The sequence below is a fragment of the Sphaerodactylus townsendi genome, linkage group LG11 (assembly GCF_021028975.2).
Source record: "Sphaerodactylus townsendi isolate TG3544 linkage group LG11, MPM_Stown_v2.3, whole genome shotgun sequence".
NCBI lineage: Eukaryota > Metazoa > Chordata > Lepidosauria > Squamata > Sphaerodactylidae > Sphaerodactylus > Sphaerodactylus townsendi.
This window is the reverse complement of record NC_059435.1, coordinates 41,970,207-41,993,631: the sequence shown is the minus strand read 5'-3', so window position 1 is coordinate 41,993,631 and position 23,425 is coordinate 41,970,207. Positions and strand designations below refer to the sequence as shown.

Sequence of the window (23,425 nt, the reverse complement as noted above, 5' to 3'; positions counted from 1 at the left end):
GCAACAAACCTGACACTCCTACCATAGGAGAAAAGAAGTTCTACGGAATAAGAATTAAGTATAAGTTATATTGTGGTGTCTGATAAGCTTAGATGAAAATGCACCAAACAAATGCCGTTCTGAAAAATCCTTTGTGCAATAAATTGGAAGGACTGATAGGGAAAAGTTATAATACAAAGTTATAATACAAAGTAAAACAGAAAATGATACAGTGAGAGATAGCTTTATGGGCTTGGCAGTCATTTGACAACAGATTTGTTAGTAATCTGCTTGACAACTTGCTGTTCTTGGAAATATGGATATTCTTCTTTAGATGATAATGCAGCAGTTCAGTCATTTTCTGATTTGATGTTATTTTGAACTGCTTCTAATTTTATAAAATGCTTTTCGAAGTTTTATTACATTTTTTCCTATATCAACCATTTTAGGTGGACCACTATTGATTTTATTTTGCAAATGGGTGACTGAAGCTAACAGTGGTGTGCCCAAATCCATGTAGTGAATCATTAACAGAGATGTCACTTTTAATTACAGACTTTCAGAGTCAAAAGTCAGCTATTCACTTATTAGACTTCACTGGTTGTTACTAAATCTCATGAAGCTCTACAGTACAAGTAGCATCTTTTAAATCAGAGTGCTATAACAAAACACTACAATCTGCTTTGTTGTGTGATAGATGTGGGACTACTAGTTTAGCCTTTCTAATGAGCCCTGTATAATTCTTGCATGATCTATAAACCTACAGCCCTTTCATTCCTGTTTTATTTCAGTCACCCCTGATTGGTGGCTGAATTGAGATCACCACTGTATGTTAAACCCAACGTGTTTAATGACATTTACAAACCTATAAAACAGCTTAAGCTGATTTAGGACCATCCAAGAGATAATTGAAGGACAGTGGCAAAACTTGATTTTATGGGCACCAGATTCCCTTGGGTACTGCTTTTGTTTAAATTATAAAATAAAATGTACTCTGTATTGTGGTGGTGGTGTAGTAGTGTATTCACAATCACAATTTTATACTGTACATTCCATGTCCAAGAAAAGAAATTCCCTTTCAACTTCCTAGCAGTCTGCAGCAATTACCAGTGATTTTAAATGGTGTGAAGTTTTCAGTGGTGTTGAGAATGGCGCATCATCGTGACAAGGATGTGAATTGTGAACCAGCAAGTCCCTAGTTCAATTTTCACTGCAGCCATGAATTTGCTACGTCACTTTTCTGTGCTGAAACTTTCTGCAAAGGAAGCAGTCCTGGTTTATTTTATGGGGGGAGGATTGTAAACAGTCTGAAGAAAATAGATGTAAATTGTTTTCAACTTGCAGGGGGAAGAGCTATATAAATAATTAAGGCAGTGTGCTATGTAAATCAGTACTCTCTCAGTATGTGAGAGGACAAAAGCAGTTGAATTAAATAAGAATCTGAAAAATAACATTTGTACATTTCTTAAAAACATATCAGAAGTTCCAGGGTACGGAGGCATAAGCTTTTGGGGTTTTTGTTTGCTAGGGGGCACAGTACCATACATAGCTAGGCAGAATCTTCTTGAACCAGGAAAAGACCAGTCAGGTATTTTAAGGATTTGTTTCCAGGTAATTATTCTTGAGGTCCTTTTAAACTAAATTCAAGCTTCAGCCCAAAAATATTCCAAATAATAAAGACAACTTAATGCTTCATGAAATATTCCACACACAACTGTTAGTTGCAATATTTAGTAACTTTGTAAATGAAACCTAATTCTGTGTTGCAATAATTGTAAAATAAATTTTAAAAAGGCAAAAATAACCATTTTCTGAATCCTGTAGATGACCAGTGAGTAGTGACACCCCCCCCACACACACAAAAAATGTGGTCTTGAATAAGGCATGGGAGAATATTTGCTCTAATAAGAGCTGCTTGAATAATACCATTACTTAGAGGGAGACTTCCAAAGATATGCAACCCTGGCTCTCTGGGGGGGTGGGGGGTGGATGGGCCATTTGCCCTTCCCCCACTGGTTTCCAACTCTTAACTCTCCCATCCCCCACACAGCTGTCAAATGTCCCTCTCCACCAAACAGAAACCTTCTAGTATCACTCCCATCCCCCAATCCTCAGCAGGCTTGACTGGGTTTAAGGGGGGAGGGATGGAGCGAAAGGGAAAGAAAGGCCTCAAAAGATCCATCTACTGGCACGGGGGGCTCAGGCACAAAATTGAACTACAGTGTAAATAGAGGGTTAAAAGAGACAGTTATTCTGTGGATGTACAAATGGCTGGGAAAGATTTGCTGAAGTGACTTAAAATAGGAGTAGCAGGAAGTGATCTCATGAAACATTTCTTTTTGTATTCATGCTCTTCCTGAAAAAGATGAGCACTGTTTGAAGGAGGAAAAACTCAATGGCATCTGTATCTCACCCAGGGCTTCCTTATGCTACCAGCCACAAGCAGTAACTTACCAAATGTATCTCTTGATGCATTGTGTGTTTTTTATGTTTTGATAATATGGAATGGTTAGTCCTATTTCTGCAGAAATATTATGCTAATGTTATACACAAACATGATCCCACACAGCTGATCTTGGGGAAAAGGAACAATGGATGGAAAACTCAAATCTCAATATGCTGGATGGTGATCAGTGCACTTATTTTTAAGCTATACAATTTAGCTTAGTTTACTGCAGCAAAATATCTAATTGTCAGCTGGAAAGATGGCTACATGGTGTATGAACTGGCATCAACTAGGGGGGAAAATATGGTCTGTGCTCTCATCCCAAGAACCAGGGGTTAGATTCTGTAGATCTCCACTGTCAAAGATGGCTTTATTTGGGTGCAAGGAGCCTAGCCTCGATGCAGCCACTCATGTCTGGGGAATGTTCCTTGTGCAAAAGGGAAGATCCATTGCTAACATAACCAATCAGTGGAATACAACCCTAGGTAATTAGTTCTGTGTTCCTTTGGAATTAGTTGGATTAATATTTCTTAAACATCTGCTTTCGTGCTGCTGAGAAAAATAATTTGGAATCAGAAGAGAAGCTTAAGAGGAGCAGAATCTGTCCGTTGTCTAAACCTAGCCTCATTAGATCAGCAACAAGTGCTCCCTTGAAGTCTGTAGATGCTTGTATAGGACCCTGTGTGTGAGCCAACCAGATGAGCACAAATACATATTTTTACATTATGTTTTGCTGCATAGGCAGATCTGGGATTCACAATCCCAAGCCTGCCAAATATAATGTGAAAGGAGCTGCGTTTCATCACAGCAGGGACCAAGCTATTGTACAGGCATGAGAATACCATTAAATTGGCACATTGCCCCAGTAGGCATCTTTGGGCTTCCCAGGCAAGCTCCCAGATAACAGGGCATTCTTGAAAATATTCATGTTTGGAATGCCCAGTCCACTTTGGAGGACCATTTGTGTTGTAACTGACATATTCTTCCTCTGTGCCAATTTATAGCATGATTTTCAACATATATCCCCTCACCAATGTTTGTGGCAAATATTCATATTCAGATAATACTTAACTTTTACCTACCTTTGGCGTGTGAGGAAAAAAATGTTCCTGTTCCATACAAGCTGGTCCGTAGTAGACATCTGACAAAGGGAGTCTTCACAAAGACTTGGGTGGGGGTTGTCATTTCCCTTCCCCACTACTTCTTTCCCTTTCCTGAAGGCCCCCTTTCTACTTCCTTCTCTCCATCCCACTTCTCAGCCAACCTTCCCTCATCTACCCCAACTTCAGTTTTCCCTCCATTCCTCCCCCATGCAGCCTCTTTCTGAAAAAGCTGCTGAGTTCTCATTGTCTGATAAACTCAGTTCTCCCACTGACCACTGCTTTATGCTTGTGTGTGCAAACATATAAAAGTTTGTGAAATTGGCAGTTTCACTGTAGCTGGTCTTGCTTCTGTCTCTTCCCAAGCTCGCACAGCCATTCTGTAACATTTGTCTGAACATATTTTTCCCCTACTTTCCTCTCTGTTGTTGATTTTATTGTTCATAGAATGGTGTTCATTTTCATTAATTGTCAACTACTGCTCATTATTATATACTTTATGTACTGGTACCACGGTCATGTTGTCCACACATTATCATTGGTGGAGACAAGGAATTTTCTAAAAGATTTGGTGTTATATTGTAACAAGCTTGGACCTGCAAGGACTGGCAGCGGGGATCCCATTTTTGTCTTCCCCATTATTTCCTCTTGCCCTTTCTTGAAAGTCCTCATAGCATCTCCCCTTTCCCTGCTTCCTTTCCCCCTCCCTACCCACCAGCCAAACTACGTTTATCTGCCCCTACCCCATCTTGAACTTCCTCTCCTTCCTTTCCCTGGCAGTGTCTCGCCTGGAAAACTCTGGTCTGGTTGTACAGTGCTGGCCATCAGGGTTGGCCAAGTTGGGTGATGCTGGGCAGAGCTGAAGAGTAGCAAACCAGCAAGATATGAAGTGTGCCTCACTTTCCCAGAATAGCTCCCCATGCAATTTCCATTTTTAATTCTCCTGGCAGCCCACATATCCTCAACTTTGCCCCCTTCTCTCCCTCTCTTCCCCTCCATTCAACCTACCTTTTATTCCCCCCCGCATTTTCAACTATATTTACTTCATGTATACCTAGCCTTTCTCCTGAGTGGGGGGCCAAAGTGGTTCCAACATTCTCTCCTCCATTTTATCCTCACAATAATTCGGTTAGGGATTTTGGGCTGGTGCATGTGACTGGCCCAGGGTCACCCTGTGAGCTTCCACAGAAGAGTTGGGATTCGAACTGAGGTCCCTCAGATCCTAGTCTGCAACTCTAACCACTACTTCAGACTGGCTTTTATTGGCTGCCTGCTGTTGCACTATTAAACAGTAGCCAGCAGCTAGCCTCGGGGAGTTAGGTACATTGTGGGGCAGAATGTCTCCTGGTGGTTGCAGCTGATCCTTGTCCCAATTGGTCCTATTGCAAAGGGCAAGAAATGGCCCTCCCCCACCTTTTACTGACAGAAACCAAGTCTTTTCTGCACAAGTCATCTAAAATGTTTGCAGAAACAGCATTCCCTGTAAGATGAACAGGTGCATGGCCATGCAGCCAGCATACAGGTGCCGTGCAGAAAAGGGGCCACCCACCAAAGGGAGTTCTTCCAGGTGGCTCAGTTCTGAGCAGTTTTCAAAGTTCTGTGCCTCACTGGGGGATGTGTAGAGGAATTACTGTGCAGAACATTTGCAAAATGTTCTCCACGCATACCCTGTTGGTTCGCACTCACACCCTCAAAACTTTCAATGGCTGCCTGCCATGAGAGTTTTCTCTCTCTCTTTTGATTATTTGTAGAATTGATGCTTTGAAGACTTGATGCATGGATTCGCTGTTGGTGTGTGTAATTGATGCTTCAACGATTGAACCAAAAACTTTAAAAAAACCCCACAGAACTGGCAAAAATAAAGAGGCGAGCGGAACACAGTGAGCTCAGGAATGCAATAAAATAGCAGCAAGGGAGATGTTCAGGGACAGCACAGAAGCATGGAAAACACAGCAGGAAAAATGAAATGTTTTAAATATCCCGCACAGCAAGAATGATGTTTTGAAAACATTTCACCCAAAAGAATAGTTGTAAAAAAGTTTTCAGATAAATAGTTTCCAAGCTGGAAATAAAACGTTTTCAGAATGCAAGAGAGAGAGAGAAAATGAAACTTTATAGAGGGAATGTTTTATTTCCTGCCTGAAAATGTTTTAAAAGATTTGTGTGGAAAGGACCCAAGACTGGCAATACTGTTGTGGTTGCCTAGCAACAGCCACTGAGGGCATTAATTTCTTAAAGCTAATGGGGCTGCTTCTATCATTCTGGATTTTTTAAAAACCTTTTTTAAGATTTTAGATTTTTCTGCAAACATAGGGGTTTTTGTGGGTTAACAGAAAGATCTGACTTCTGTCCATGGACCCAGTCACTGGCTTTAGATATCCAGAAATGGGTCTAGGTTGACATTAGCTGCATTGATAAAGAACACTTATTACCAAATGATGTTAAGTAAAAATAATTTGATTTGCCAAGAGGCCTGGGGTACATAAACAAAAAATATACACAGAACCGGTAAACAATTTCAAATATTTAGGGATTCAATGCAATCAGTATCATCCTTGAACATGCTAGTTTGAAATGATAAATTAAAACCAATAATATAATTTTAACTTTGGTTCCTATAGGGGAAGCAATCTTTTCCCAAATATTGTTAAGGTCTGTGTGGATGAAGCTGTTCCATAATTGGTTCTTGGTGTAGAATTGTGTTGTCTAATACTGCTCCACAGTTGGTCTGTTTGGAGACTGTCCAAATCTACCATTGGGATTCCCTTCGTAGTTACCACATGGTACCTTCTCAGCAAAGAACTGGGATAGTGTTTTTTTAAAGTGTTGCATAGAATTCATATTGCCACCTTCTGATTGAAGTTTCAAGTAGGCCTGATTTCAGAGGGGTTTTTTTTGGAGGGGTGGGGAAGGGAGAATAACAGGAACCATTCAAAACCAGATCTAAACTGAACCTAAGTGTGTAATATCATGTCCCAAAAGCAACTTACCAGCCAAGGAAAGCAACATTTTAAAAAATGAGGCTTAAACACTGAATTTCGTAACAGTGGTGGCCTGAATTCAGGATATACAGTTATTCCCACTTTAAATTAGGGTACATTCATTTCCTTCTCTATCTGCTTCAGCTCTTTTACTTCCTTGTCTTTTCAGAACATTTCTGGAAAAACATAGGAAGGCATGGGAGCCTGTATGCTTAGTATCAATGACTGTGCACATGCCTCAAGGCTTCTTGAAAGAGCCCAGATGCTGGAACCTAAAACAAAACTTTCACCAGTATTACACCATGTCATAAACTGGCCGGGGACACTTTTACAGGACCTCTGTCCCTACCAGAACAAAAGCAATTTCTCTCCTGCACAGAGGTTTTCTAGTAAAGAACAGATATTTTTCTTCATGTTCCACATTGGCTGTGGTAGGTGATGTCAAGGTGAGAGAACGGTGAGGTTAAATAATAATGTTCACTATTAGGGGAAACTAAGGGCAGGAACAGAAGAGGCACAACGGGAAGGAGAACCTACAACCCCCCCCCCTCTCAAAAACAACGAGGAGGGTAATGGAGATGGGGGCTGCAGCCCCATGTTCTCTCTTTTGGAAACCAGATAAGTTTGGTGCTACTCAGCACTAGCATAGCACACTGGCTGTAGAGATGGCTTCTAGGAAGTACAGGAAACTTTCTTGATTCTATTTCTGCTGGAGGAACCATTTAAGGAATTCAAGGTGCAGCAGAAAACTCCAGGCAAAATGCAGTTCTGGTTTCCTAGAAGTAAAAGAAGGCACAAAATGATATTGCATTAGGGCCGTACATATTTCAGTTAATGACAAGCAAGACGCACCAGCCTTTTCACCACGTGGGTCAGCTGCTGCTGCTGCTTCCTCTGCATGAACAAAATCAGCATCTGTATGATCAGCTTTAGCATTCTATTTTCCCCTGATTGATGCATAAAAGGGTACATTCCAGAAAGCCCCAGATCACATTTACAATAATATGTTAATCAAATTCAGTGACCATAAGGAAGCCACTCTCTATTATTGTGCCCCAGAAAGTAAATATGATAAACAGACCTGGAGTTCAAGAAAAGAATAAATTGTGTTTATACAACATACATACTAGAAGATTCCCACATCTGCCCTCTAAACTGGATGGCTGAACCAAATGTTGTGACTGCTATATACAAAGACACCAATAACTAAATATTTCAAGAAACCTGAAAACTCTCAAACTTGGTAAAACAAGGGTTGCACTTACCTGTATTTGTTGTTCATTGAATGTCTTCTGTGCAGGTACTTAAGGGATTGCACAGACTCAGGCCAGCCGCAGAGAATGGACGTCTTAAGCTTCTAGAAGATTCAGTGTCTCAGAGTGCACCCCCTCCCCTCCATCTTGAGCCTAGAGTCAGAGTTTTCCCACCCAAAGTTACATGGTAGAGGTGGGGAAAGAGCTCTTTTCTTAGTTCTTCCTCCACTGTGGTAGAGCACATCGATCAGATAAGCAATAAGCCCACAGCAGGGGAAGGAGGGAGGGATGTGTTCCTGCACTGAAAACACTCAGTGAAGAATAGTTACAGGTAAGTGAAAATTTGCTTTCATCATTGTGGCTTCTATGCAGCCCCACATGGAAGAGTAGCAAGTAATTAGTTACATATCAAGGAGGTGGGTGTGGGCAGTTCAGCAGAAAAGTGACTGTAAAATCGCTCTCCCTACAGCCGCTGCATTCCTGGAATCCACATAGATGGAATAGTGGCTCACAAAAGTGGAAGATGACCACATCACTTCCCTGCAGATGTCTTGTAGGTCGGTCTTGGCTAGGAACATGGCAGACAAGGATTTAGCTCTGACCTAATGAGCTGAGTGGAAGGGAGAATTCCACTGTAGCTTTGTCATAAGCTACCCTAAGAGCGCAGACCATCCACCTAGAATTGTGCATTGTAAATATAAAATGCAGCACTCTTCGAATGTTCAGTGTGTGTAAAGTCTGTTTGGCCGAAGTCTGTGGAACTGGGAAGAAGGCTGGTAGGAAAGCAATGTCTTTAAATAAGCAGAAATAAGAAACTCCATACTTGGACATAAGACTTTGACGTGAGGAAATTTGGTAAAGGTGTGTGTGTTACAGCATAGGCATGTAGCTCTCCCACCTTCCATGCTGATGTGATCACTACTAGAAATGCAGTCTTGTATGGTAAAATAACTCATACCTCACTAAAGGTCCAAATGGTTTATACACGTTGAGAAAAACTCCATTGTCATACCAGGGTTTTTACAGAAGGCTACTAGTTGTTGAGACCCTTCAGGATCCTCTTTGAGTGCGGTTAGAAAATTGTATATGAATCAACTTCCAGATGGAATGCCGAAATCGCAGCTAAGTATACCTTTATTGAAGACCACCTTTTTAATAGGACAGCTAATAGGAAAAAATGTCAGGCAGTTGTCGAGGTGGCTGGAGTACTGGGGAATGGGAAAGTTGGTCTGTGTGAATATGCTGTGTGAAACTATTCTGCTGTTTCCTGACTGCTTATCTCTTCTCTGCTCAGCTAGTGAAGGCCAGATAGTTTGGTCTGTAGTGCAGCTGTGAGATTGTATGGTGGGCGGAGGAATTGGGCTTGCTAGTTACTTTAAAATAGATACGTTCTAGCTGGGGCAGCCAGAGACGTCTTTGTACTGTACTGGACTAATCTTACCTGCAATAAAGGAACCATTGTTCATCAACAATTGTTTCAATTGACTGGTTTAAGGATGTACTGACAGCAGTAGACATACTTCAGGTTGAATCCTTTTCATGATTGCCCATTCTGCAAAATGCCACCACTCAGTCATGTAAGATTTCCAAGTGGTTAGTTTACAAGCTGACACCAACCCTGTCCAACCATTAGTCCATGGTCTGATTAGCCAAATGGTAAGGTGAAGTGATGTCGCATTTGATGCAATAGGGGTTCTGCTCTGCTGGGAAGGTTCTGTATACTGCTTGGGATAGTTGCTATAGTGTTGAGAACCACACTGTCTTCGGCCAGTGGGGCTATGAGGATACAGGGTAACAAGTCTGTTCTCAGCTTGGTGATGATCTTGTGCAATATAGGAAGGGTAGAAAAGAATACAATAGCACCCCTCCTTTGACCATCAAAACTGAAAACCCTCTCCCACTGAATTCCTGACCAATGCTGCTTGAGAATAGAAAAATACACATTTAGTTTTGTAAGCTGAAGCAAATGGATCTATTCACAGGTTCCTCCTGTCCTGAAATATTGGATGTAAATATTAGTTGTTGAGAGACCATTCACAGTTAGCTTTTGCCTCTCTGATTACAACTGCTATTACATTGTTACAACTGAGTTGTTCCACCAGGCTTTTGGGGAGGCTGGCCATGGATTGCCTGCCCCCTCCTGACGTGTTGTGTTATCTTCGGCAATTTGCCAGTCCCCTCCCAAGCATGGGATCAAACTCTGCTAATATATGTGGGATGCTGCTATTGTTTTAACTTTTTAACATTCTATTTTATATTAATATTTTGTTTGCCTGTGGCTTACTGTACACTGCCCAGAGTCCTTTGGGGATTGGGCGGTATATGAAATTTAATAAATAATAAAATAATAATTGTCTTGATCAGCTATACGAAGAGCTGATACAAGTGAGCCTGTCCTGTTTGTTGATGTAAAACTTTGCCATTTCATTGTTTTTGGCTAGAAGTAGTCAGTGTCTGTAAATAACATGGATAGTTGCTTGAATCAAAAGGTTCTCGTCTGAACTCCACCAAGCTATAGACCTAATGATGGACCTTGGGATCAAGAGCCTACGCCATTGTGGGTTGCAGTTAATGCTAAACTTTTGGATGAACCAATTCTGGAAAGGTCTGGGGTTAGTCTGGCATGGGACATCATTGAGGTCATCAGCCCTAACAGCTGCTGTGTATAGAGTACCCTCTAAAACCTGTTTGTGAAACAACAGGAAAGAAGCAACTGAATGGTATATGCTCTTTGTAAATGTAGATAAGCCTTATTGGCTACTGAGTCTAAACAGGTGCTAATAACTTCAATGTGTTGATATGGTTCCATGTGAGATTTCTGTCATAAACTCCAGACTCCAAGGGTTCTATAGCCACAATATGACAAATGTGCAAGGAAGTCACGTGAGTTACCCACAAAAAGCCAGTCATCAAGATATAGTATATTGAGCAGCCCTGCAATCTGAAGTGAACCACTTACTACTGAAACACATTTGGTGAAAACCTTTGGGGCTGGTGCTAAGCCAAAAAGGCAACACTGTATTTTCATAGCAAGTACCCCCACATTCAAACAGACATTTCCTGCATGTCTTGTGAATAGAGATGTGGAAATACACATCTTTCAGGTTCACAATGGAGAACCACATCCCTTCCCCAATAATGGCAGCAAGTTGGACAAGGTCAGCAGCCTGAATTTCAATATCCTCGGGTATTGTTGAGTTCTCTTAGGTCCAGGTCTCTTCCCAACTCCTTCCCACTTATTTATTTGGAGTAAAAACCTCTATCACTGTCTGATGTGGAGACTTGTCTGATGGCATCCTTACCAGTAACTCAGAAATCTCTTTGGATAACAAAGGAGGTGGCAGAGGGGTAGAAGGAAGCAAGAGACAGCCAGGCATATACTTAAGCCCAAGAATATAGCAGACTTTTATTATGGACAGAATCCAGTTGTCCTGGATAACTGCAGCCCATTAATGGGCAAAACATTAGATAACCTGTTGAAAAATTGAAGGCTGCATCCTAGTCATGCCAGAGCCTACCCACAAGGGGCTGGTTCCTGGGACATTGAGTTCTTCTGCTTATTGTGACATTGCCTTTTCCTGGGACATTGCATTCTTCTGCTTATTGTGCCTGCCTTTTGTGTTGGTGAAGGTTGTAGGGTGAAGTAGGGTTGCTGATGTTGTTGTTGCAGACAGTTGTATCTACCACTGGCCCCACTGTGGAATATACACTGGTGGATGGAGTCCCCATGATCCTCGAGTAGGATGCCACTGGGGAATAGCCTGGGCAAAATCTTGGAGGAGCTGAGATGAAAGTGTTCTATTGCATTGTTGATCTTCAGGTGTGGTAGATGGAAATAGTGGGACTTGGAAAAAATCATCCTCCAACAATTGAGGAGAACGGGCCATTTCTAGCAACGGAGAGGGTGTCCTGGGGTGAGCAATGTTGTTCTTTTCCCTTGCCCAGGCTTTAATATTGAGCCTAGGGCAATTTTCAGCATTGAGAAGAAGCTGATGGTTGGTGGTGAGAAGGCAATTTTCAGTACCAAGGCAATTTTGTGTCGTATGGGAAACGCAGCATAATATGTGTTGCCTTTTTCTTTGTATTTTTGAGTGGCTCTGAAGCAGCTCTCTGGGCTGCTGGAACTGATTCTCAAGGAGTCTTGATGGCATGGCTGGGACAGACACCATGGATGGCATACGAGCCCTTTTATATGGCTTCTCAGGGGTTTATCAGAGGCCCCTAAAGATTTTTCCACAGGGCATCTTTTAGATGAGCTATCCACTCAGGCTGTCTTAAGTGCAATTAGGTCACATGCTTGGCAAGCTTTGGTGCTGTGGCCTTCTCCCAAGCAAATCAAACACTCACTGTGTTCATTGTTTTGGGCCGTTTTAGTTCCATATTGTTGACATTTTATGAATAAAGCCAATCTTCTGGTACTCTTAACAATATTACTGAAGAGAAGTTGTGGGAAAAAATGTCTTCTCTTCATGGCAAGCAAAGATAGAACTGAGGAAAGAGCACTTTCCCTGACTCCATCACATGATAGTTTGGGCAGGAAAACTCTGGGCTTGAGGTAGAGTGCTGTGAAATGCTGAATCTTCTAGAGGCTTAGATGTCTACTTTTCACAACTGGCTTGTGCCTGTAGAGTCCCACACGTGTTTAAACAGAAGACACAACAATAAACCCACTGTAGAACATCCAGTCATGTATGTGATATTGCAAATGAATCCCCACGCCCAATTAAGTGTGCAATGCTACTCAATTTATAGCCTCACTTGATAAGATCTTTTCTGTTCAGTTTGTTCTTTATTGTTCAGACCCTTTTTTTAGGGTAAAATTGCAATGTGTTAAATATGGAAAGAATATATAATTTGTTTAAAAGACAAGTTGGACAAGGTGTCTTCTCTTCAGTGGGGCAAAGTCATCCAAGCTGGTTAGGTCATGCCTCCAACTGTTCAGGCAGGGCTATACAAATCTTTTGCAGCTCTTCTGAACTGTAAGGGGTTCCTTATCCAAGCATACAAAAGCAGTGTTCCACAACATAAAATCCACATCCCAAACCATCTATTAGGGTTGAAATCTTGGATGACTTTTCCCTCTGAAGAGAAGACACCTTCACGGTAAGTCCAACTTGTCTTTCTCCTTCAGTGGCGCTTTGTCATCCTAGATGGTTATATGCCTAAACTAGACACAGTAGGGAGGGAGACAAAATCCCTCTAATATAGGGACAGTCTCACCTCACGCATCCTGGTTAGCACCTGCTGTGGGACTCTCTTTCTAAACTCTGCAGACAGCTTCAGATCAAGACTGTAATGCCACACACAAGTGGGAAAATGATGACCATGTGGTCACTCACCAAATAGATGTGAATAGTTGCATCCAATCTGGTGGCATGTACCATGACACTGCCTGGATTCTATAAGCCATCTTTATGCACAGTTTCACCCATTGTGCTATGGAAGTTTTAAACGCTTTTGTTCCTTTGTTCCCCCATCCATAGGTGGAAAAAAGTGCATCTGAGTGTCTAAAGTCCTGTGTCGTTGAGATGTAGGATCTTAATGCCTTCCTAACATCCAAAGTGTACCACTCCTTTTCCTTTGGATATTTGGGCTTAGAAGGACAGAAGGATTACAGGTTGGCTCTCATGAAAATCAGATATCATCTTGGAAATTAATGATGGATCTATCCTAAGCACCACCAAGTCATCAGTAAATGTGTTCAGTTCCTTTCTAATGGAAAGGGCCCTAGTTCCGATATCCTCTGAGCCAAAGTGATCATTATAAGACAATTTTTTATGTTAATAGAGTAATGTCCGCCTTCCCCAAAAGGCTCAAAGGGTCCCTTCATTAAGGCTTTCAACACCCTACTCAGACTCCACAACGGGAATCTATACACAACAGGTGCCGCTATCTGAGTAGCCCCTTTTAGAAATAACTTGATGAGATCATTCCCAGCGATATCTCTGAAACCTCTGTTACCCAGTACTGCCATAAGGGCTCAAACTTGCCTTTTGAATGTATTCAGTCTAAGACCCAGCATCCAGCCATTGCACAAAAAACAGAGTATGTCCTTGATACTAAGGGTCAACCCCCCTCTGTGTAATCCACTTGTGAAAAACTGTCCAAGTGGAATTGTTGATTGTCCTAGTGCAGGGGTAGGGAACTAGCGGCTCTCCAGATGTTCAGGAACTACAATTCCCATCAGCCTCTGTCAGCATGGCCAATTGGCCATGCTGGTAGGGGCTGATGGGAATTGTAGTTCCTGAACATCTGGAGAGCTGCAGGTTCCCTACCCCTGTCCTAGTGGAATCCCTCCTAGCATTAGACATTACGTCCACTATTCCCTGTGGTAATCCCAGACTATCTAAATATGCCCCTTCCACACCGAGGTGTGGAGCTGAAGCCATGCTTGGTCCAAATGTGCTATTGGACTCTGCATCAGTAGGCATTTAGATGCAGGGATCTGCCATGGCTTTTCTGATATCCAAATCCAAAACCAGATCCAGATATCTGGATCTGATATCCAGATCCAAAAATAAAGGCCATCTTCTCCAGTGAGGTGCCACCAAAATCAGGATGACCTTCTGCTCTCTAATTTTTCTATTTCCCTAGTAAAGGTAATGGAGGAAAGGCATACAGAAACATCTTTGCCCATAGCTGTCAGAGTACATTCATGCCCTCTGTGGTGGCCTCCTGATACCTGAGAAAGTATCTTGTTAACTTGCAATTTGCCTTTGTGGTGAAGAGATCCATTGCTGGCATACCAAGTCTGCACACTATGCTTTGAAACATGACATGTGTAGGGACGATCACTGCTGTCCAAGTCCTTCCTGCTCAGCCTGTTGGCCTCTGTGCTGTTTGCCTTGCTCAGGCGTGTCACATACAAGCTGAGATGTTTTTCTGCCCAAGTGAGCAACATCACTGCTTTGTTGTATAAGGCCAGAGCTCACGTCCTCCCGTTGGTTGACATGGGCCATTGCTGTTGTGGTGTTGGTCCTTTCCAACACATGTTGTTTTGGATTCTTTCTTAAACAGTAACACTGGTCTTATGACCCAAAGCACTGACTAGTTCATGCTTTGAGCTTGTTCTAGCTTGTTCCAAGTGCCCTATGCCACTAATTTCACACAGAGTTCCCCAATCCCTCTTGCTCACATCTGTGGTGATAACTGAGGTAGTTGAAAGGTGCTCACCCTGAGGTGTTGCCAATTTAACTAGAACCTTTGTAAATACCATAGGGGCTGACCTGAGGCCAAAAGGGAGGGCCCTGTACTAAAGGTGTAACTTGCCAATACAAACATGCAGGAAGCAGAGAGGAGGGATGCATGGGAATGTATAAGTACACCTCCTTGAAGTCTACGGAAGTCTTGCTCTTGAATCACCTGTAATATTGTTCTGAGTGATTCCATCCTGAAACTCTTCTTCCTTACCCACAGATATAATTGTTTGAGTTTCAGAATGGCTCTCCATTCCCCTGACTTTTTGTGGACCATGAGTAGGGGAGTTCCTCTGTAATTGGTTATCCTGTGTCAATGTTTATCAGGTGTTGAACCGCTTCCCTGAGAATGGTAGCTTTTCCCTGACTTTGGAGAACTTCGAAATGCGTACGTGAACTCTATGCTGTATCTCTCCTGCACTACCTGCAAAACCCATACATCCTTTACCATCTCTATCCATTTTCCTGCAAATCTGGTCAGCTGGCCTATTGCACAGATGACTGTGCTGATCCTTTTTGATTGCAGGGTCTGTCAAGCTTGTTAGAAGCAAACTCGGGAGACTGGTTTCTGGATCTGGACTTGAAGTTGTTGCCTCCAGATCACCAGCTGTTGTATTTTTAGATCGGGGGGGGGGGGGATTTCATTCCATGCTGGGATTGTTGTGGCTTGTTGTAACTTGGACGGTAAGCTGGCCATCCACACTCCCTGCAAAGCTTGCTGGCCTTAGAGGAGTTGTAGCAGGGCCTAGGGTGGCATCCACTTGCTTGGCTGACTAGCAGCAGGAAAAACAGGTGGGCAAGATGGCGGTGGTGCCATTTTGAGAGGCTCTGAAGCTGATCTTGAGGCCAGGGAGGAGTTTCCTACTAAAACTTGAGGCTGCTGAGAGGGGTTTCTAGAGGGGCTCGATCAACTTTCCTCCGGGATCCATGGGGTAGATATGAGACTTTTGGCCTTCTTTTGGCCTTTTCTCTCTTAGTCACAGCTGATCCAGAGGCCACAATAAGCAAAAGAGCAGGAGCCAGCCCTGGGAGGTCATTGGACACACCCAGCAGCCCCTACTGCAGAACCACAGTAGGGCTCCTGGGGTAAGGATGAGCAAGGCACAAAGGGAATACTTTTCCTTTGCTGTAGTTAGAGCAAACTGACTTGTCTTTAACTTTCTTTCCTTTCTTAGGTCCCATAGAAGAGGACGAAGCAGCAGCGGCCTTTGCACCTTTTTCTTCAGACATCTTCAAAAAGGTAAGTCTAGCTAACCTAATAACCAGCTGTTGTTGAACATAGCCAACTAACTACTAGATCAGTGGAGCTAAGTCAACAATGATCTGACTGAACAGCAAGATTATAAAAATTGGATAGGGAAGCCCCCTACTGTCCAGAAGAGCTGCAAGATTTGCAGGTGTGACCTAACCAGCGTGGATGACAAAGCCCCATTGAAGGAGAGCAGGTAATATAGAAAGACTACGGTGGAAGTCTGAACACCAAAGCTGTTTTATACAGAGTCAAACTCTATCAGGATCGCTATCTAGCAATGGTTCTGCAAAGTCTTTCCTTATTACCTATTGCCTGATCCCTTCAATTGGAACTACAGAACCGAATACCAGAAATGAAAAGCCAGTGCTCTGCCACAGAGTCATGGCTATTCCCTTCACCTCCACGGAGAACAATCAAACAGTCTATTGGGTCCTCTTACTGTACTTCAGGAGTATACAAGAAGTTTATGTTATAACATGTTTGGCTTTAAGGTACCTCAACAAAGTTCTTCATGGCTTTGCTTCAGCAGACAAAACCCACTGGTTTAGTTAGAAAGTTACAGGACTACAAAACTTGAAGATGCTAACAATATTGACAGGAGACAAACTATGAAAAAGATGATGAGATGGGAATTTGCTGGGACCTTAATAATAAACACATTTATTACCAGCTAGACTTTTTGTAGGCCAGCAGGTCTACCATCAGCTAGGTTTTTGCCTATGAAAGCCATAATAAATGTACAAGATTTTCAAGTGCGACACACTATGTTGTTTTTATTACAATCGACTAGCGTGGCTCTTCTTCTGGCATAAATAAATAGTGCAGTTGAATAGCCCTATTTGTACAATTCTCTCTGCTCTGTTTTAGGAAATGTAAGATTTACAGAAGTAAACATCCAGACACATACTTTGAATTGATTAACAGCCAAAGTATCTCAACAGAGTGCAATGTACTGATTTTGTATTTGGCCAATGATTACATGTCAACTGTACCTAATGGATCACAAGGTATTGTGTGTCTCATGTAAAGCAGGGATAGCACAACTCTTCATTCTGATTTTTCTTTTCCAACTGGCCAAATGCACAGCAACTGAAATATTTCAGAAGAAAACAATTATTTTCCAAGTTTAGAACTGCTCGTTATCCATGAACGGTGTTTCACTACAAACTGCTCTGTCTCATACAAGCAAAAGCAACATGGGAGAAATTCCCAGAATCAAAAGCAGCACTGTCAGCCGAGCAAGCAGTTATTTCCACATTCAGCTAGTGATATTTTTGGTAATGTCTGCAGTCATTCTCAATGGGTACGGCTAGTCTGCATTCACTCCTGCCATCATGCTGATGCTGCTTTCCCACTGCCTGGTTGCTCCATGCTTCCTGAACACATTGAGCCAACTCTTTTCAATCACAACTGTGCCTGAGCAGCTGCTGGACTAGTGCCAAGACAACATGAGGAAATAAAACATCATTCCCACTTTCCAGCTGTTGCTGCAGCAAAAATGCTGATTTGCTCAGAGGCATTGCCTTCTAACGCTACACTCCAGGTCTGCAAAGATGAACGTTAGTAATTATATACAGTTTAGACTTTGTGTGTTATGTAAAGGGAATGACGGCTTAGATTTCAATAGAACGTGAACCTTAAAATCCATAGGTCTCACATACCCAATCAGCTGTGCAACTAAATTCCAACAGTATGACTTCTTTCCAGGGACTCTATGGAACTTGGTTATGATTACTACTTACCTTCTTTGGATGCATGAGAAAGCTGACTTGCAAAAGATTCTAGTTTGCCACAACTACTGTCAGCTTTCATTGCTTTTCACTTAAAGTTCTTTTTTGCCCCTCGTACAATAACTCGAGTTCTTGAGAAAGCTTGCAAACTATTTAAACTATACAAACAATAAAATAAAATAAGTTCAGTAGGAAAAATAAAATCATGACACCACCAATAAAATTTGTACAACTCTCTGGTGGTGGCTACAACTGAATGCCATATAACTCTCCTGGAGCCAACAGCAGCCTCTAGACAACTTGCATCACCACACAACTTGCATGAGCCAGTTGCTACCACACAATTTTCTTGGCCAGATTTCTCTATGGGAGTGCTTTAAAGGTCTAAGTGACCACAGAAGCCATTGCAGCAGCAGTAGAATAAGTTATTTGTTCCTTATAGAGAGTTCCAGAAAGTACACTGGCAGCTGTGTTCCAAACCAGCCGAGGCTTCCCTAATGTATTTAAGGGCAGACCCACATAAATCAAATTATAGTTGTCTAATGTAGATGTTACCAACATGATTGGGCAGATTGGATTTTGCTTGAACTTCTATTCCCCTGGAATTAAAAAAAGGTGCTGCATATAATCTACATGGGAAATAAGATAGAAATTTGGCTTATCCCATAGGCAAATGACCAGGAGAGGGCATACTATAACTCCGAACAACAGCTTCTGGCACCTGCCCACCAAGGGAGAGTAAAACCAGAACAGGTCTGTACAGCCTAGGCCCGTGGTGGCGAACCTTTGGCACTCCAGATGTTATGGACTACAATTCTCATCAGCCCCTGATGGGAATTGTATTCCATAACATCTGGAGTTCCAAAGGTTCGCCACCACGGGCCTAGGCCAATATAGTGACCCAGAAGGCCATCATGGTCGCCAGTGTCAGAGACCACTAAGAAAAACAAAGAATGGCACATTCCTCCTGTTTGTACCCTGGTCTAGATCGTGTAACAGGATGATCAAGATTTTTTGTCCCATTCTCAGACTGGAATCCTGATTGGAGAGGATCCAGATAATCAACTTTACCTAAGAAAATGTGGAATGAGCTGGTTGCCACTTCATGAGGTTAGGTTCTTTAGCACTAAAGGCCAACTAATTATTTGATATGACTGCCAGACATAGTGACAGGAAACCCTGTCAATGCTCCTATAGGGGAGGGTCCTATATGTGTTGAGAGGTTGGGACTGGGCCAGATCCAGGACAGAATCCAACCTTCCCTCCTTTACATGTGGTGCAGTGTCACTCTTCTATTTCCTAGATTTTTTTCAGAGTTCCAGCCAGGCTATATGACTAAGATGGCCCTAATAATCCTGGTGGATGATTTTTGTCTTAAGGTTACCCGGGAGAGTATCTCCATGGTAATCCTATTAGACTTCTCAGTTGGTGGTTTAATTAAAATGCCATGAATAAAATGAAGCATGTTCTTCATAAGCAAGACCTGGTCAGGACTACATCATGACTGAGAATACCAGTTACAGGGGAAGAAAGCTGTTTTTAAAGCCCGCAATCAGATCTTATGACTAACTGAAGTTAGTTAACCCTTCTCTTTTTCAAATCATTTTCACACAAGGGGATCAACAAAGGATTGTTCCAACCTGGCAATTAACTAAGCTTGTATCCAAACTCATTAGCTGAGATTGTGACATGCCATTTTCTTAAAAGTAGCTTTAAAAGTAGATGGGGATGTCCAGATGGTCACTCCAAAGGTTTAAAGCTTTTCTGAGTATATCCAAAAATATAATTATTGCCATTGCTAACTCAGCATATTATGGAGTTAGCACCAATGTTGTTAGTAATAGCCATACAAAACCACTGAAAGAAATCAGCTGGAGTTTTGGAATTGAGTATAATCAATATGCTAACAACATCCAGTTCTGTATCTTAAGAAAGCAAGCATCCAGAAACAGACACCTCAATGCCTGGAAGCATAAGTAAGGGGAAGAAATTAAACAAGTCAAAACTGAACGTAAGACGGGTAATTACAGTGTGGTATTTAGGGCTGAGTTATGCCATGCCTCTCATAAACAGGGTGCTACTTACCCATCTATGCAAGTTCAGTGCCTCAGGGCACTCCTGGGAAGCAGCAGGAGTAATGGCCTAAGTTTTTGGGAGTACATTTGGGAGGAGGACATTTTGGAGACAAAATCCTGCCTAGTTACTCTCTTGTAATACCTTTCCAGTGTCTATTAAGATGTGCTTTATGTGAGGATGCCCTTGAAGATGATATATTCAGCTGCATATATGACAACTGCACCAGTCACTTGACAAACTGTATGCCCAAATCAAGATACTGCGCCTTGCACTTTAATTAATACCTTTCCAGGTTCAGCAATATCCCAGTCTGATATGGTCAAGCACAAGTTATCGTGAGTAAATCATCACCCATCTATATACATTACTTAAATGAGGTTAAAAGAGTGAAGTGTTATACTGTACAAAACTTTCAGAATAATCTTAATGTTAGAAATCATTCTCCAATAGACTTTAATCATTTCCCAATATACATCTATACTATACGATGCATCCCGAGAAGGCTACAGGGTGCCAAGGCAATTTTGGCTGTACCTCTTGACAGCAGAGGAACAGATGAAGTGTTTTATATTGGTGTTCTGTGCTTAATACAACTACTTTAACCTTGTAAACATTTTTTCTTATCTAGGTATCATTCTGTTCACCAGTTTTGAAAACAGAAAATGAATAAATGTTTCACATCACCAACAAGGCACACTCAATATGCTATTTTTTCCTTCTCTAGTTTAATAAGTAAAAAGAAGAAGTAAAGATAGTTTTCTGTGCACGCACTGGGTCATTACTGATCCATAGGATGCCATCATAACACAACATTTACTAGGCAGACTTTGCTTTTGGAGTGGTTTGCCATTGCCTTCACCAGTCATCTATACTTTACCCCAGCAAGTTGGGTAGTCAAACCAACCTAGGAAGGATGGAAGACTGAGTCAACCTTTAGCTGGGTACTTGAAACCAACATCTGTTGAAATCAAACTCAGGTCATGAAAAGAACTTTGACTGCAGCATACAACTCTATGTCACAGAGAGGTTATTCTAGACTTAATATCTTTCTTGTATGTAGTAAAATAAGTTTGTCCATAAAGTGCCACAAGATTTACTTCATCACTAATGGATTCCTTATACACTGCATCCATGCAGAAAAGTAAGGTGGCAAGAACATGTGGCAATTAATTTTCATACTTTTCACTTCATGTAAGATTGCCAGCCCCATCCACAAGTTCAGTCGGCCAGCCATGGTGCTGAAAGCACAATGCTTCCCAGTGGCACAGGAAGGCTTTACAAGCAGGACAGCTTCCCTGCCACCGAGAAGCCCCCACAGCACTCAACAAGCTTATGTCACCCATAAGTCACACCTCACAACTGCTGACATAACAGGCCAGATGGCTGGGAGGGAGCTGACTAATGTCAGCTCCTCCCCTGGCCTGGCCCCATTTTGCTGGTGGCGGGATGCGACTGTAGCATCTTGCGCTGTGTCCCACTGCTGGGGAGGGCAGCAACAGTCACATGGCTGCTGTTTCACCCTCCACCAGGGTAATGCCCCGGGGAGGGCGAATCTTCTAGTGCAGATGCCCCACCGCTCCCATGATTGGATACAGCCCCCCCTCCCCCTTAGATGGGGATCTGAGTCATTTGAAGCACTTGTCCTTCACGTTGCAATCTATTCACTGAAGGGTGAAATGAAGTAACAGATTCCACACAATGCCACAATTTCCCTCAGAAAATTAACAGTTGTTACAAAATTGTGCTGCTCTCCATTTCACATGGAAAACTAGTCCCTTTACATTAGGCTAGATAGCTGAATATCCTAGAATATCTTGCACATGTTTTCCAGTCCTGCATAACTCTTCTGGCTGTTGAACTGCTAGTGTGGATGTATTAGTGTAAGTTGTGCACCTTCCCTCCCAGTATGGTCTATATTTCTACACTAAAAAGTAACTTTATGATTATTGCCCTCTGAGTTTACAGCAAAAGCTGTAAAGAAAAGGTAGAGTTACTCTAGATAATGATGCTTAGTTGCAGTGTTAATGAAAGCCTTACCACAGAGATTGACAAGTACCAGTTGGAAAACGAACACCCAAATTGTTTGTTATCATTAACACAGAAATACTTTGCAAAAGTTGCAATCAGTAAGGTCACACTGAGAACTGGGTGCTAGTAATTTGATCACTGGCCAGCCATTACATGGTACTTACACTCCACATTCGTCATTTCCTCAACACATGACATTTTTAAATAGGCAGTCAGGAAGTAATACATTGTCAGCTATCTGTAGCAGGTGTTGAAAGCTGCAGAGCCAACAGAAAGTGGCACATTCTCTGCATTTCTTGTAGCCAAGGAAGGAAAAATATTAGAGGATTACAAAGTCTTCCCCCATACAAGACTGCCACCTGCCTCTGAAGAGAGAAAACAAAGCAAATACAAGTGTTTTCCCAGATTGGTTTTTCCTACAAAAGCAACCCTTCCAAGGACTGTCAAAGATGGACGGCAGTGCTTAACACTACTCACTAGCATAATCGACAAACACTATTCTAGAATGCCAGTTTCCAGTTATGTGGAAATATTCCACTTACTCATTGAATGCTTTGAGTCTTGACAGCAGAAAGTCAGCTCCTATCTGCTCACCCTAAGAACAGTAGCAGGTAGGCTGTACTCTCCAGGACTCCACTTTGTAGTTTGAGTAAATATTATGCCAGCTAGTTAACAGAAATTATTATTAAGTCTGCCATGTTGGCTGAGCTCGGCCATGTACATGTACATGCAGCACTACAGCAGGGCAATCAGTGTCTCCAAACCACCACTGTATAACATATTGCTGTCAACTATCAAAGGGTAATTAGTGCTTTCCTGAAACATCCCAATAAAAAAATTAAAACTCCATAAAGCTAAGGGGAATAAACTACTCATAATGATTAAGCTTGGGGACACACACACACACCCTATTTGTACCAGTGGACAACTAGAAATCTCACAGAATGGTGGAAGCAACCACAGTATCAGGGAGTGAGGTTATGTCGAACTGTTTGTAATCCGTCAACATTCAGCCAGAAGCTGTTTAACAGCATGCTTTTAAAATAAACAAACTGTCTAAAATATTTGCCCACCTAAATATAAGTATACATATTAACCTAGCTGAGAAACACTAATCTGACAGTTTAGGATTAACACCTCCAATGGCCTATTAGAAGCTCTGTTGGGCATCTGGCCACACCCACTTTCTAAAGACCCTCGGCAGGTGCTAGAAAAGATATCACTGGGTGCCATCGTACCCGAGGGCCCCATGTAGAGGAGCCCTGGTTTGAGCACAGTTGTAAACAGAAAGATTTAGAAAAGGAGGCTCCTAAAGATTGGCAGAGGCTTCCCCCGCAAGCTGAAGTTTTCCTACATGACTAGTGGGTTCCTCCCATTTGAGAGA

General features: G+C 42.2%; 2 long non-coding RNA genes across 2 annotated transcripts in view; one reads left to right on the top strand and one right to left on the bottom strand.

Annotated features, from left to right (window-relative positions):
* The window catches only part of LOC125440955, a 41,375-nt gene that overhangs the window by 9,061 nt on the left and 8,889 nt on the right, over positions 1 to 23,425 (top strand). Inside the window, exon 3 of the long non-coding RNA XR_007245770.1 lies at positions 16,131 to 16,195. This is a non-coding gene — a long non-coding RNA (uncharacterized LOC125440955). The remainder of the gene's footprint in view (positions 1 to 16,130; positions 16,196 to 23,425) is intronic.
* On the bottom strand, positions 6,562 to 9,020 carry LOC125440956. The gene is made up of 2 exons (XR_007245771.1): positions 8,856 to 9,020; positions 6,562 to 8,807 (listed from the first exon to the last, which is right to left on the bottom strand). It is a non-coding gene; the product is annotated as an uncharacterized LOC125440956 (long non-coding RNA).